Raw genomic sequence first — 14,005 nt, 5'->3', positions numbered from 1 at the left:
CAGACGGCGCCAATTGTTCCGGGTGTAATTCCAGAGAAGATATTCGTTACCACTCGTAGCTTGTAGAATGACGTCCTTGCTTGAATTCTCCTTGCGGTCTCCTGAAACGATGAACAAACTGAGGGCTCGGCTTTGGCCGAGCGTACTCACTCCGACGCTCAAGTCAGTTAACTTAGAGAGATAAGTCGTTGTTACTTGGCTAAACGTGTATTGTAGAGAGATAAGGAAGATATTACCAGATGAATAGTGATTATTAGGTTAAATTGTGGATCCTTTCCTCAATCAAGGTTGATGAGTATTTATAGACTTTCACCTTTTGTCACGTAGTGGCCAAGTGGCCAAGTGGCTAGCAGGTGGAAAGACCGTTCTACCCTCGGCCGATGGAACCATGGCAGGCCGGCCGAGGGTCTTGGATATGAGTACGCGGATATGTGCCCCGGCTGGCTAGTTGCCAGGCCGAGACCCAGGTGACCGGCCGATGGGTTGCATCGGCTAGACTGTCTAAGTCGTTGACTTTGCTGTGGATATCTTTGACCTTGCTCAATATGTTGACTTGGTCAGCGGTGCAGAATATGCCCCATCATGACTAATTAAGGAAGTACATGTATTATTGTTTTCTATTTTCCGCGAGTTTAATTATATCGTCAATACAACAACAACATTATTACTACTATAATTAAATGAATTGTGTAACATGCATGGCTGCAGTAGGAAAAAAAATTCAATTTTGTCTATACAAATTCTCATTTAGGATGAACACTATATGTTTTAAGATTAAAACGGGTTTAATACACACTATATGGCAATGGCAATGCAAATTATCTAAAAAATGCCAAAAACTTTGTTTTTATTACCACCGTCTTGGAGTATTTGATCCGTTTTAAGATTTAAAATAAGGAAAATGATAAATACAGCCGTTAGGGCTGTATTTAATGTACCAAAAATGGAAAGAAAAGCTTAAATTAATCATTAATGACATAAATTTACGCATAATTGTGTCATAAATTCTTAATTTAATTCCATTTTAGGAAGTAATTTACTTCTTAAATATAGCCCTTAAGACTGTATTTATCATTACCCTTAAAATAAATACCCCTTCTTAAACAAGACTCATCGGTTTGTCTTAATCTATCTACACTATTGTTTATGGACTTATAATCTTGGAAACATACACTATCTATACATCTGATTTTCTCAATAATCTTCTCTATAAATATACAATCAGTTCCCATAATCCATTTTCACAATAATCTTCTCTATAAATATACAATCAGTTCCCATAATCCAGGAATAAGCGAATAAAATGTCCAAAATTACGTGTTTATTTGGTAGCCACATAGATTGTCTCTTCAAAATTAGATGAAATGGATAATGCGTACCCATTCATCAAGTACCAATCAATCCAAGTATGCCAATTATTTTGAACACTTCTCAATGACATAATCATACAAGATATAGTCAAAAACATAATCATAAATGAATATATACATGTGTAGTCCAAAATCCAAATGAAAGCGAGCTGAACTGAAATTAGAGTTTTTTTTTTTGGTTCAAATGAGCGCACTATGTCGCGTGTGAGAATCGAACCCCCAACTTACTTCATGGTTGGGGCAAGAGAGCTCTTACCACCGAGCTAATTCTTGTTCTCAAATTAGAGTTAATTTATGAAAAGATGAACTAAACTGAATGAAGCAGAACTGAACTAAATAAAGTCGAACTGAACTAAATTAAAATAAGTTGAGATTAAATCCAAAAATACGGGACCTAAGAGTATTTTATTTAACAATGACGTAAAGCGTTAATAATTGAGAGTTAAAAATGCAATTAAACATGATCAAATCATTCTTTCATGCTAAGTAGAATCCACAATCTCATATCTATATCTGGCTACTTCTCATGCCTACCGTAATCGCTACAACAATTTCGCATTATATATGTATGTGGATGCAATTAAAGATGAATTGATTAGATCAGCAAGCAATATTACGAGTATTAATCAATTTGTTGTATGTAGTGGACGTAACTCAATATTTTACACATATAGTGTAAGTTTAATTCAATTCTTACTCATGTATATTCTAATTACTAAATGAATATACGAATATAAAATGCGGAAGCGATAAATAAAGATCGAGAATTAAACCTCCAGCCATTGCTAATCGGTATTCCTGAACAGCTTTTAAATCCCGAATAAAGAAAAAAACCCGTTTCCGTCTTTCCGATAACTTGTTTTTGTCTGCCGTCTGACTCTTTCTTACTCTGATTTCGGTTCCGAACCCTCCTTCTCACTGATTTAGATGGTGTATATTTTCTTAAGGGAGAGTAGGTTTGGTGACCTTGTTAATCAGAAATTATGTTGTACTTATACTGATTTTGCCATAAAAAATCAGTTGCAAATGTAGTGGAGAGAGTGGTGGTCAACTGAAGGAAATGAGGAGACAAAATAGGGCAGTTTGAGTCCATATTTTGACTGCCAAATTAATGGGCCACAATCTTAATATTTTCAATAACTGAAAATATCCAACATACACATCTATTTGTACGAGTTAAAACTTAAAAGTACTTACGTATCACCTTATTATATCATGGATTGGTGCATACCCTTCCGATTGCGAATAGGGCCTTTAACAGCGGTAGAATCAAGATTTATAATCGATTTTTCAAATGTTTTTAAGGACACATTAATAATAACCTGAATGCGGTAAGATTCACAAGATAGTCTCAGTAGTTATTGTAAAAATGAGTTTATACTTTAATTTTTCATGAAAATATCTTATGGATTTTCCCCCTTTAGGTTAATACATGTGTGCCCCTAGAACACATTAGAAAAACCATTATTCCAATAAGGTAAACTAGAAGAACAATTGAAAATTTTAGATTTTCATCAAAACGGGCGACCACCACTGCTAACTCCTTTACTCTCCCCATTGGTATTAATACATGGAATCCGTCAATGAAAATATAATTAAAGATTTCCGAACAATTTTGAGCTTGCTTTACTGCTTTTCTCGTTTGCTCGCTTTAACTGTTGGAATTGATGGCTGTAAAGCCACTTGGTTTTACCAAGTTTTCTATTGTTTGTCCCACATCGGTGGGTGAAGACTTGCTTGGTCTCTTTATATTAACTAGTGTCTTTCACTAGTTAATTGTGTGGACCAAGGAGGTTTTTGTTGGAAGCATTAGGCCAGCGGGTTTGGGTCCAAACACACACACGCGCGCGCGGGCCGGCCCGGTACGGCTCGGGCTCGGGTAGAGCACCTGCGGTGCGGGCCAAAGGCCCCTTTTTATCTTTTTGGGCTTGTGTGTGAAGTGGGCTGTCCAACTTGTTGTGTGTGAGTAACAGTCAGTCAATTGGGACTGTTAGTGGGCGCTGTTAATGCTCCACATTTTACGTCTTTGACTGCTGCTTTTATGGAGCAGTTTTTGGCTCCGTTTGTTGCCCTATTTTGCTATAAATAGAGCAACTGCCTTCACTCTAATCACACAACAATAATATACTCTTCCTCTGTCTTTCTCTTCTCTCTTCTCTCTGAAATTTCTGGGTACAGTTCTGATCAATTCCAGGTCCGTCATTGTCGAGTGGGCGACTCTGAGGGGCAGCAGTAGTGTAATCCTTGGAGAACTACCGGTCATTGCTGATCGCCACCACGGTCGAATCGGAATAATAGTTTTCAAGGCAGTGGTTTTGCACCACGTCACTACCTTTCGCGTTGGTATTTCTGAACCTTTCTCTCGTTACTGCAATTAATTTACAACAATTTGAAAACTATTATCATTGCGGTAGCTATATCATCATTTCGAAAATTGTACGATATTTGAAAATTGAGCAATTAGATGGTCGAATTATAAGCGTTGGTCCCTTAAAGCGTTGATGTTTTTGAGCGGTTGGAAATTGATTATGTTTTGTTTAATGACCCGCCAAAACCTATTGTTCCGTCGATCTTTGAGACTACCCCTCCTCCCTCTAAAGATGTTAAGTCTAATGAAGAGGTTATTGCTAAATTTGTTAAGGACAACAAAAGCGCTAGGTGTCACATACTTAATAACATGGTTAACCCATTTGTTCGATTTATTTCCGATAATAAATCGGCTAAAGTCATTTGGGAGTCCTTCTTGAAAAAATATGGGGTGATGACGCCTGGGAAAAAGAAATATGTTGTGGGTAAGTGGCTGCAATTTAAGTTGGTGGATGGGAAATCTATTATGGAACAGGTCCATGTCTATGAAAATTTGTGTCTTGATATTGTTAGTGAGGGCATGAAATTAGACGACCTTTTTGTTGCTAATGTGCTATTGGAAAAATTCCCTCCCTCCGGTCCGAGTATAGAAATCAGCTAAAACACAAAAAGAAAGACATGTCCCTTATGGAACTTATCAGTCATATGAGGACCGAAGAGGCTAATCGCCTCAAAGACAATCCTGTTGTCTACCGGTCGTGAATGCATCTTCTTTCTTTGTCAAAGCTAATTTGGTTGAGTCCGGAAGTCCGTCAAATCTTTTTGAAAAGTTCAAGGGTAAGGGTAAGGCCAAGGTTGGTCGGGGGGTAAGGGCAAAGGAAAGAAGATCGATCCAGGGAAGTACACCAAGCCGGTTGCAAAGATTCGAAGCCCAAGGGTCCTTTGGTTTGCTATGTTTGTGGGAAACCGGGTCACAAAGCCTACCAAAGGTAATCGATAAGAAGATGCTTTGAAGTGAAGCCAATCTTTGTGATGATGATGTCATTCTTCTTTGTGGTTGTTGAAGCTAATCTGGTGGGTAATGCTGCTGAATGTGTAATGCCCCGTAAATTTCGGACCGTTAATATATTTCGAAAATAATTAATTAATCAAGTAAAATTTGACATTAATGTATTTAAAGTAAAAATAATTCAAAGAAATATAATTTTATTATATTTTGAAGAAAAGTATTTATTTTGATAGTTTTGAAATGTTTAAAAATAGTTTAAACCGTGTAAAATCTTTTATTTCGAAATAAGGGCGTATCGGGGGGAAAATGACAATTCGTTTGAACGTTGGGTAAACGAATTTGGAAATGGGTCGTATGAATACTCAATTTTATTGTAATCTCGTGTTGAAAGACTTTGGACTTGACGGAATTTGCATTTGACTTACGGATTTAATTATTATCAAGACAAGTCAAACCCGACTCGTAAATCCCGACTAAAAACCCGACTCCCTCCTTCCTTTCTTCCCTTACCCGGCTCCCCTTCCCTTCTTTCTTCACTTTTCTGATTTTTTTTGTTCTTTGGTTCATCATCATCAACATCTCAACCAAAAACAAAACACCATTTTCAAAAATCAAGCTATTTTGGCCATAAATTCTTCGTTACTAGTCCGTTTTTCGCATAATTTACCTTTCCGGAATCCCCTCGCCACGATCTACAACTTAGTATGTTCTAATTTCAATTTTCATTAAGTTATTTTAAGACAAAAATTCGGTAATTTCGGTTTTGTGTTTAATTTTTGTGTTTTAATTGTTTATTTAGGTGAAGGATTGGAAGACGAGTTCGGGGACTCGTATATTGTAGAGGATAGCGGCTAGTGCCGTTAGGGTTTGGGTTTTCAAGGTGTTAATTGCTTTTTTTCTAGCTTAAGGTAACATATTTCGAGTTACTCGACGAAAGATCGTCACATGTTTTTGATTTTTGTATGTTTGGTGATTTTTACTTGAGTAGTAGTTTTCACATGATAAATTTGTTGTATGCATGTTTAATTTGTGCCTTTTGTTAGTTTAAATTATTAAAGTTGAATTGGGGACGATTAATTAATTTTTCAGACGGTCTCTTACTAAACAAAAATGGAAAAATAAGGTGGTGTAGGGGGACGGGCAGCAGGCCCGTGGCAGGCCCGAGGCAGGCCCACGGCTGCCCGGGTTGGTCCGTGCTTGTTTTGCGGTTTTTCGTACAATATTGGTCATTTCGGGTTAATTAAGGTTAGAATAGTGTAAGTAACAAATGGGTAGTATTTTGAATTGAATCATTCTAGTAATAAAAAAATATGTTAATGGTAAAATTGTGCTTATATTAATAGTTATCACATGTTAGGATAGTTTACAAAATGAATTTTATAGCGATAATTGTAATGTTTTGTTGATTGTGCCGAAAACTGAGCCTTAGTCCCTTTGACTGATGCGATGTCAGTTAATTGAGTGATTGGTCAGCCGCAATTTGACCCGCACTGCCGCAGGTGGGGTTGCGGGTAAAAATTCGGTTGAATGATTTAGATAATCGGCCTTTTTCTTGTTTTAGGCCATTTATTATATCTCTATTTCACATGTGTAGTTAGTTGAATTTAAATAGCTTCTTATTTAGTTAGTTGAATTTAAATAGCTTCTTATTTTGTAGTAATGGCCCTAGATTCCCCTAAAGCCTTTAATATTGTTAAAATTGCTAGAATTGGAAGTTAGTATTGAATTCTTATTGAGGAACTGTTGGGATTGTATGCTGTAAATAGACATTTATATAGCTTTCACATGATAGAATGTTAGAATTTATGTTGGTAAGTAGGACTTTTTGCCCTCTTAAGGTTAAGTGGGTGTCTTACTTGACTTATGTGGTGAGTCTTGGGTGGTGTGGGCTAAAATATTCAAGCCGGGACTATTTGTGACTAGGTCCTAGGTGAGTATTTCGGCCTTCATCATAGATAGGTCTTTATAGTCTTTGACGAGTATATGTTCCTTTGCTTGATAGCCTTTGTGTTCCGACTAGTGGATGTTTATCCAAGTTGGGGCATGACCTCGGGTACTTATTTTGATAGTATGGGGTCAGCTTAAGTACTAGCCGACCCTTCGGTGGTGTCCTTAGGGTACTCACTTCACTTTGTTTTAAAAAAAGTTGTGAGTCTTGGGTGCGGTGGTGTGTATCCGCATGTCTAGGTCTCTTGTGATTTTAGGCTAGGGTTGTGTTGTCTCTTGGCCATGTTTTCTTAATAGTAACCGCTGAGCCAAGATACCGGTTCGATTACCTTCCCTACCTCGTGGTATAGACTTGAGTTACAAAGTGACTATTGACGGGACTAAGAACTTATGCCTGTCTTTGATATATTGCCCTTTCTTGTTTGATGATTCTATGAATCATAGAAGGTGAGATGCAAGCCGGCTATGGTTGATAGAGTTTGGATTACAATTTGTTATATGATTCACATGATAGTTAATTTGGTCAGTTTAGGGGTCATTGGTTAGAATACATGATAAGTAAATGGTTTATCAAATTGTTTACATGTTACATTACATGTTACATTAATTTTGACGATTCGTGGCTGGGAGGACTCGAAGTTACTCCCCACTGAATTGTGGCTTTCGTGTTTGTATAAAATGCGATTGACAGGTTGTTGATGCTTAGTTGGGGTCACAGACGAGCTAGTGAGCAAGGAACCTTGGACCTAGTTTGGTTTTCTTTTGTAGAAACCTTTTATCTTTTGGTTATGTAAATAACCTTTTAACTTTTGGTTTGTATATAATTCGAAGGGATATATGTCTCCCTTTTCCATTTTGGGTTGTATCATTATGTATTTTCTTACCTTTAGCGGTGTTAAGTAAGTTAGATTGTAGCAATTGCAGGTTTGGCACCCGTCTTTTGGGAATGTTGGATTGGTTGTGAATGGTTTAGTTAGAAAATGTTTTGAAATTGCAGGTTTTTGATAAGTTGAACCATTTACAAACATATCCTACCAGTTTTTCTGTAGAATTTAAGTAATTATATAACGTTAATTTTAAGGGTGTCACAGAATGGGTCTTGGATACTGGCGCTTCCAGACACCTCTGCGCTGATAAGGGGTTATTTGCTGAGTTCGAGGAGATAGCTGATGGGGAATGCGTCTACATGGGTAATTCTTCAGCTGCAAAGATCACAGGCAAAGGCAAGATCTTTCTCAAACTCACCTCGGGGAAAACACTTGCCCTTAACAATGTTTTATTTGTACCTACATTGCGTCGAAACCTCGTGTCTGGTGCCTTGTTAAACAAAGCTGGAATGAAACTTGTTTTTGAGGCTGACAAGGTTGTAATGTCGCGCAATGGGGAATTTGTGGGCAAGGGTTATGTCATCTGGGGGTCTTTTTGTATTGAACACGATTCTCGCTTTTAATAATATTGCTTCTACTTCGCTTATATCGCCGAGTCTATTGATGTTTGGCATGGTAGATTAGGTCATGTGAATATCGACTACATTAAAAAACTTAGAACCATGAGTTTAATTCCAAGTTTGTCGAGTCAAGAATTCTCTAAATGTGGTAGCTGTGTTGAGGCTAAATTCACAAAGAAACCTAGTAAACCTGTGACAACTAGGACTACGAGTCTTCTTGAGTTAATTCGCACCGACCTAGCTGACTTCAAAAATGTTGCAAGTAGAGGTGGCAAGAATTATTATGTGACTTTTATAGACGACTGTTCGAGGTACACCCGAGTTTATTTGCTTAAGACTAAAGATGAAGCAGAACAATCGTTTATAAACTTTAAAAATGAGGTCGAAAATCAACTCGACAGGAAGATTAAAAGGGTAAGGTCTGATAGAGGTGGTGAGTATAAATCCAGTTATTTAGCGGACTTTTGTCTTTGCAAACGGTTTAATACATGAGACTAGTCCACCTTACTTACCCCAATCCAATGGTGTAGTTGAACGTAAAAATAGAACTTTAAAAGAAATGATGAATGCTATGCTTTTAAGTTACGGCCTGTCTGACGATATGTGGGGGAAGCAATACTTTTCGCTTGTCACATTCTTAACCGTGTACCTCATAAGAAAATTGACAAGACACCCTACGAGATTTGGAAGGGCTATCCTCCTAACCTAAGTTACCTTAGAGTGTGGGGGTGTTTGGCTAAAGTGGGTTTACCTGACTTTAGGAGACCTACCGTTGGACCTAAGACCTATGACTGTGTTTTTATAGGTTATGCTCAAAATAGCTCTTCTTATAGATTTATGTCTTTGAGTGGCCGTTCTATATCTGAGGCTAGAGATGCCGAATTTTTTGAGCATGTTTTTCCTTTTCAGAAAAATGTTGTTTCATCTACTTCATTACCTGTTGCATCTATTGATATGTCTTCACATGCTAGTTGTAGTAGCACTCCTATTGATCATCTTTGTTGAACCTAGGAGAAGTAAAAGACCTAGATGTCCAAAGGATTATAGTGATTATGTTACAACACATTTATCTGAATATGGATACTCTGTTTGTGCAAGTGATGAGTTTGTTTCAGCGTTTTTAATAGAGGATGACCCAAAAACCTATAGTGAGGCAATGAAATCCATTGATGCTAATTTTTGGAAAGATGCTATTAAAAGTGAACTTGATTCTATTGTTTCTAATCAGACTTGGGAGTTGACTGATTTACCTAAAGGTAGTAAACCCATTACGAGTAAATGGATCTTTAAAAAGAAAATGAGACCTGACGGTACAATAGAAAGGTTCAAAGCTAGACTTGTAGTTAGAGGCTTTACACAAAAGAAGGGCATTGATTACTTTGATACCTATTCTCCTGTGACCAAAATTTCGACTATAAGAACTCTTGTCGGTTTAGCTGCTATTCATAACCTTATTATACATCAGATGGATGTTAAAACTGCTTTCTTGAATGGTGAGCTAAAGGAAGAGATCTATATGTCGCAACCTGAAGGGTTTGTGATTAAGGGTCAAGAGAATAAAGTGTGTAAACTGAACAAGTCACTTTATGGTCTGAAACAAGCACCTAAACAGTGGTATGAGAAATTCAACACTACTTTGATGAGTAATGGCTTTATGATTAACAATTCTGATTCATGTGTCTACTCCAAAGTGATAGAATCTGATTGTGTTATTATATGCCTATATGTGGATGACATGCTTATTTTTGGTAATAATTTAGATGTGATAATTAAAACCAAAGAATTTCTGTCGTCACACTTTGAGATGAAGGACTTAGGAAAAGCTGATGTTATCCTAGGGGTTAAGATTATCCGAAACTCCAATGGAATTTCTTTGAGTCAATCTCATTATGTTGAAAAGGTGTTGAAAAAGTTTAACTGCTTTGATGTTGTGCCTGCTAGAACACCCTATGATTCTAGTGTACATTTGAGTAAAAACTTGGGTAATGAGTGTTTCCCGGGAAGAGTATGCTAAAATCCTAGGGAGTGTGATGTTTCTTATGAACTGTACTCGACCAGATATTGCATATGCGGTTAGTAGACTGAGTCGTTATACACATAACCCTGGTAACGAACATTGGAATGCTCTTCGTCGTTTGCTAAAATACCTAAGAGGAACAATTGATCTGTGTTTGCATTATGGTAAATTTCTCTTTGTGTTAGAAGGATATTGTGATGCAAATTGGGTTGCGAGTAACGATGAGATTTGTTCTACTAGTGGTTATGTCTTCACCATGGGTGGAGGTGCGATATCGTGGAAGTCTTCTAAACAGACTTGTATTGCACGCTCTACCATGGAGTCGGAGTTCATAGCTCTTGAGTTGGCAGGACAAGAAGCCGAGTGGTTGAAAAACCTATTGGCGATGTGTACAAGTATGGGGAGGACGGCTTACACCGGTCTCCATCTTTGTGTGACTCGAAAGTCGCCGCCATTGGCGTTGCAAAGAATAGTGTCTATAATGCGAAAAAGAGACACATGCGAATAAGGCACGCTGCAGTTAAACAACTCCTTGAGAACGGAGTGATTACTGTGGACTATGTGAAGTCCGAAAGTAATCTTGCCGATCCCTTTACTAAGGGGCTGACTAAGAGATTAGTCGTTGACACGTCGAGGGGAATGGGGCTTAGGTCCTTAAGTCAAGATTGATATCTGACTAGGTCTAAAGTTTCTATTCCTATGGCGTAGTATGATTCATAGCCTTTATGGTGGTGCTTTTGAGACGCACTTGATGAATTATACACCAGGTTGGACTTATGTCCTTAATGGCTCGTGTGAGAAGTGCTACTGGGAAGCACTTGAGCCACCTACGTAGTTGTGATGATCCCAAGACCATGAGAAGTCTTGTGAACACATCTATTAGTACCAAGGTAACGCATAAGCTCTAAAGAGAGCGTTGCACTCTGAAATCGCGGAACGATCAAATTCGAAGGTATGATATGTGTTGTGGGGGGTATCGACTGAAGCTCAGTTAGGAATTCAAATCGCAAGATATTCTCTCGCTGTAAGTAAGTTGTTTCCTCACTTCACTAAAGTGTCAATTCAAATCGAAAGATATTGATACCTAAGTATCCAATCCTTCCTTTACCCAGAAATTTTCTCTCTTTGCCTTTCTTCGCCATCTGTGGGGGATTGTTGGAATTGATGGCTGTAAAGCCACTTGGTTTTACCAAGTTTTCTATTGTTTGTCCCACATCGGTGGGTGAAGACTTGCTTGGTCTCTTTATATTAACTAGTGTCTTCCACTAGTTAATTGTGTGGACCAAGGAGGCTTTTGTTGGAAGCATTGGGCCAGCGGGTTTGGGTCCAAACACACACACGCGCGCGCGCGCCGGCCCGGCCCGGCTCGAGCTCGGGCTCGGGTTTGGGTTTGGGTTTGGGTAGAGCACCTGCGGTGCGGGCCAAAGGCCCCTTTTTATCTTTTTGGGCTTGTGTGTGAAGTGGGCTGTCCAACTTGTTGTGTGTGAGTAATGATCGATCAATTGGGATTTGTTAGGGCGCGTTAATGCTCCACGTTTTACGTCTTTGACTGCTGCTTTTATGGAGCAGTTTTTGGCTCCGTTTGTTGCCCTATTTTGCTATAAATAGAGCGACTGCCTTCACTCTAATCACACAACAATAATATACTCTTCCTCTGTCTTTCTCTTCTCTCTTCTCTCTGAAATTTCTGGGTACAGTTCTGATCAGTTCCAGGTCCGTCATTGTCGAGTGGGCGACTCTGAGGGGCAGCAGTAGTGTAATCCTTGGGGAACTACCGGTCATTGCTGATCGCCACCACGGTCGAACCGGAATAATAGTTTTCAAGGCAGTGGTTTTGCACCACTGCACTACCTTTCGCGTTGGTATTTCTGAACCTTTCTCTCGTTACTGCAATTAATTTACAACATTAACTTGTTCGTCCCCTAACTACAAATCCTTGCTCGAGCAAAACATGAAACCGAAATGTAGTTTTGTGACGATCAATCACAAAATATATCGCACGTCGGTCGATCATGCTTAGAAGGAACCAAAGTACAATTAAACATGTATGCTTTTAAACTAATCGATGAATCATTAGCATATGTTGCTAGTTTACCAATCTAATTTGTGGACATTATTAAGGCACTTGCATTATTATAACAATACTTTTAAGCTCAGTTGCCACTTCCACTAACAATATTAGTAGCAATGTCGTGTTTCCGCATAAACTTTAAATTAACAAATAATTATAGTGTTAGGATGTAATTAGCATGTGATTTGTTGAAGTACTCAACTCAATGTCCTCTTAGTTACTGAAGTGGCCAATGTAGTTATTGGCTGATTTCTAACTAATACAAAGGTGCCCCTGGAAGTTACACTGAATGTAGATTAATGCACGGCGTCTTAAAACTACAAAATTCCATACTCCTCCATCTCAATGAAATATTTACAATCACAATCAATCAATACTATATATATAATCTGAAAATCTAAGGATTTCAATATAATTAAATAAATCGATACAAATTAATTATACTAATATAATTTTAATCGATAGCGCGGTATGTGTGATAAACCGGACTAAGGGATTTCAGTGTAAATATTATATAGTTTTTGCAGAAGTATAAATTTAGGAGTATGATGATTTTCCTTAAAATAAACATGTCCCACATATGATATTAATTAGCATAAATATGTTATTTGTTCAGCATACACAAATATAATATATTTTTTTTTGGTAAAATGTAAATTCTATTAGTATATGATATGAAAAGTGACAAATACATCAACAAGATTTTGTGAGCCAACTTGCTCAACAACTCAACAGTTTCTAACAAACCAGACTTACATCAACCTCTCAAGCTATTGTCTATCTTTCCCTGACATGTTGCCTCTTGGTTGTTGCTGAATTCGTACTCTAATATCATATTGAATCCTGCTTGCACATCTACTAGGGTTTATCAGCTTGTGCTCATGCCTGCTTCCATTCCTCTGCATCCATATATATGTGATAGATTGTAGCATTAATATAATGATGCTATTCAGCTAATCAACTTATCAGCTGTATTACTTTCCTGTTATACTGGCAATTGAAGAACAAGTGCTGAATAGTTTTTTTTTTTTTTTTTGATGACGAGGGGGTTGAGTCCCCCCGGGCCCATGCATTCCCGCACCACCACATGGACCATGTAAGACACCCCTTCGGGGGCTGCAGTGGCCAAGTGATCATCGCCCCAGCTGGTAGTCGAATCTGGGACCTCTCAACTCCTGCATTTCTGCAAGCTTCAAGGTTTAACCCAGCTACCACTGGACTAACACCACTTGGTTGTGCTGAATAGTTTCTTCCCCCTAATCACATATGCAGCATCTGTTATCAGAACTAATGCCTAACCTGAAGAGGTTCCCCTTAGTATTAAACCCCTGGTGATGGTAAAGCCAGGCCATGAAACTATGCTTTGAGATAGTCCATTTGGTCCATATTAGGTGATGCCAATCCACTTCTAGAAGGACATTACTGAGCCAGTTCTATCCCTTTTTGATTGAATATTCTCTACCTGGGACACAACTCCATTCATTTTGATCATAAGCCTCCTGCAATTCCTTCTTCATTTTACACACTTTCTTCGAAGTCCGGCTAGCCTCATTTGGAGGATTATAGTCCTCCAAGGCCACTCCCTTCAGATAGATATTGTACACCCACTGGACCCAAAGTTTGGATGGGTTAATTAGTGTGCACCCACCAAACAAGTTTCCCAATAATGGCGGCCTTATTCATTCAAAATGCTGTCAACTCTCAATCCAAGACCTCCCCTCTTCTGATCTGTGCAGATCTTAGCTCTTGCCACAGTTGGAGTTCTTGTATATTCAGTCCCACCATCCCATAGGAAATTCTTGCAGGTTGCTTCAATTTTAGTCAACACAACTTTTGG

General features: G+C 38.3%; 1 long non-coding RNA gene across 1 annotated transcript; it reads left to right on the top strand.

Moving 5' to 3' along the window:
* Positions 1-5,298: 5,298 nt before the first annotated feature.
* LOC141627885 (uncharacterized) lies at positions 5,299-7,629 on the top strand. The gene is made up of 3 exons (XR_012537079.1): positions 5,299-5,388; positions 5,486-5,594; positions 7,325-7,629. It is a non-coding gene; the product is annotated as an uncharacterized LOC141627885 (long non-coding RNA).
* The last annotated feature ends 6,376 nt before the right edge of the window (positions 7,630-14,005 follow it).

Source organism: Silene latifolia, chromosome 2, assembly GCF_048544455.1.
Source record: "Silene latifolia isolate original U9 population chromosome 2, ASM4854445v1, whole genome shotgun sequence".
NCBI lineage: Eukaryota > Viridiplantae > Streptophyta > Magnoliopsida > Caryophyllales > Caryophyllaceae > Silene > Silene latifolia.
Note: the sequence above shows the minus strand (reverse complement) of the source record. Positions and strands in the feature narration are given on the sequence as shown.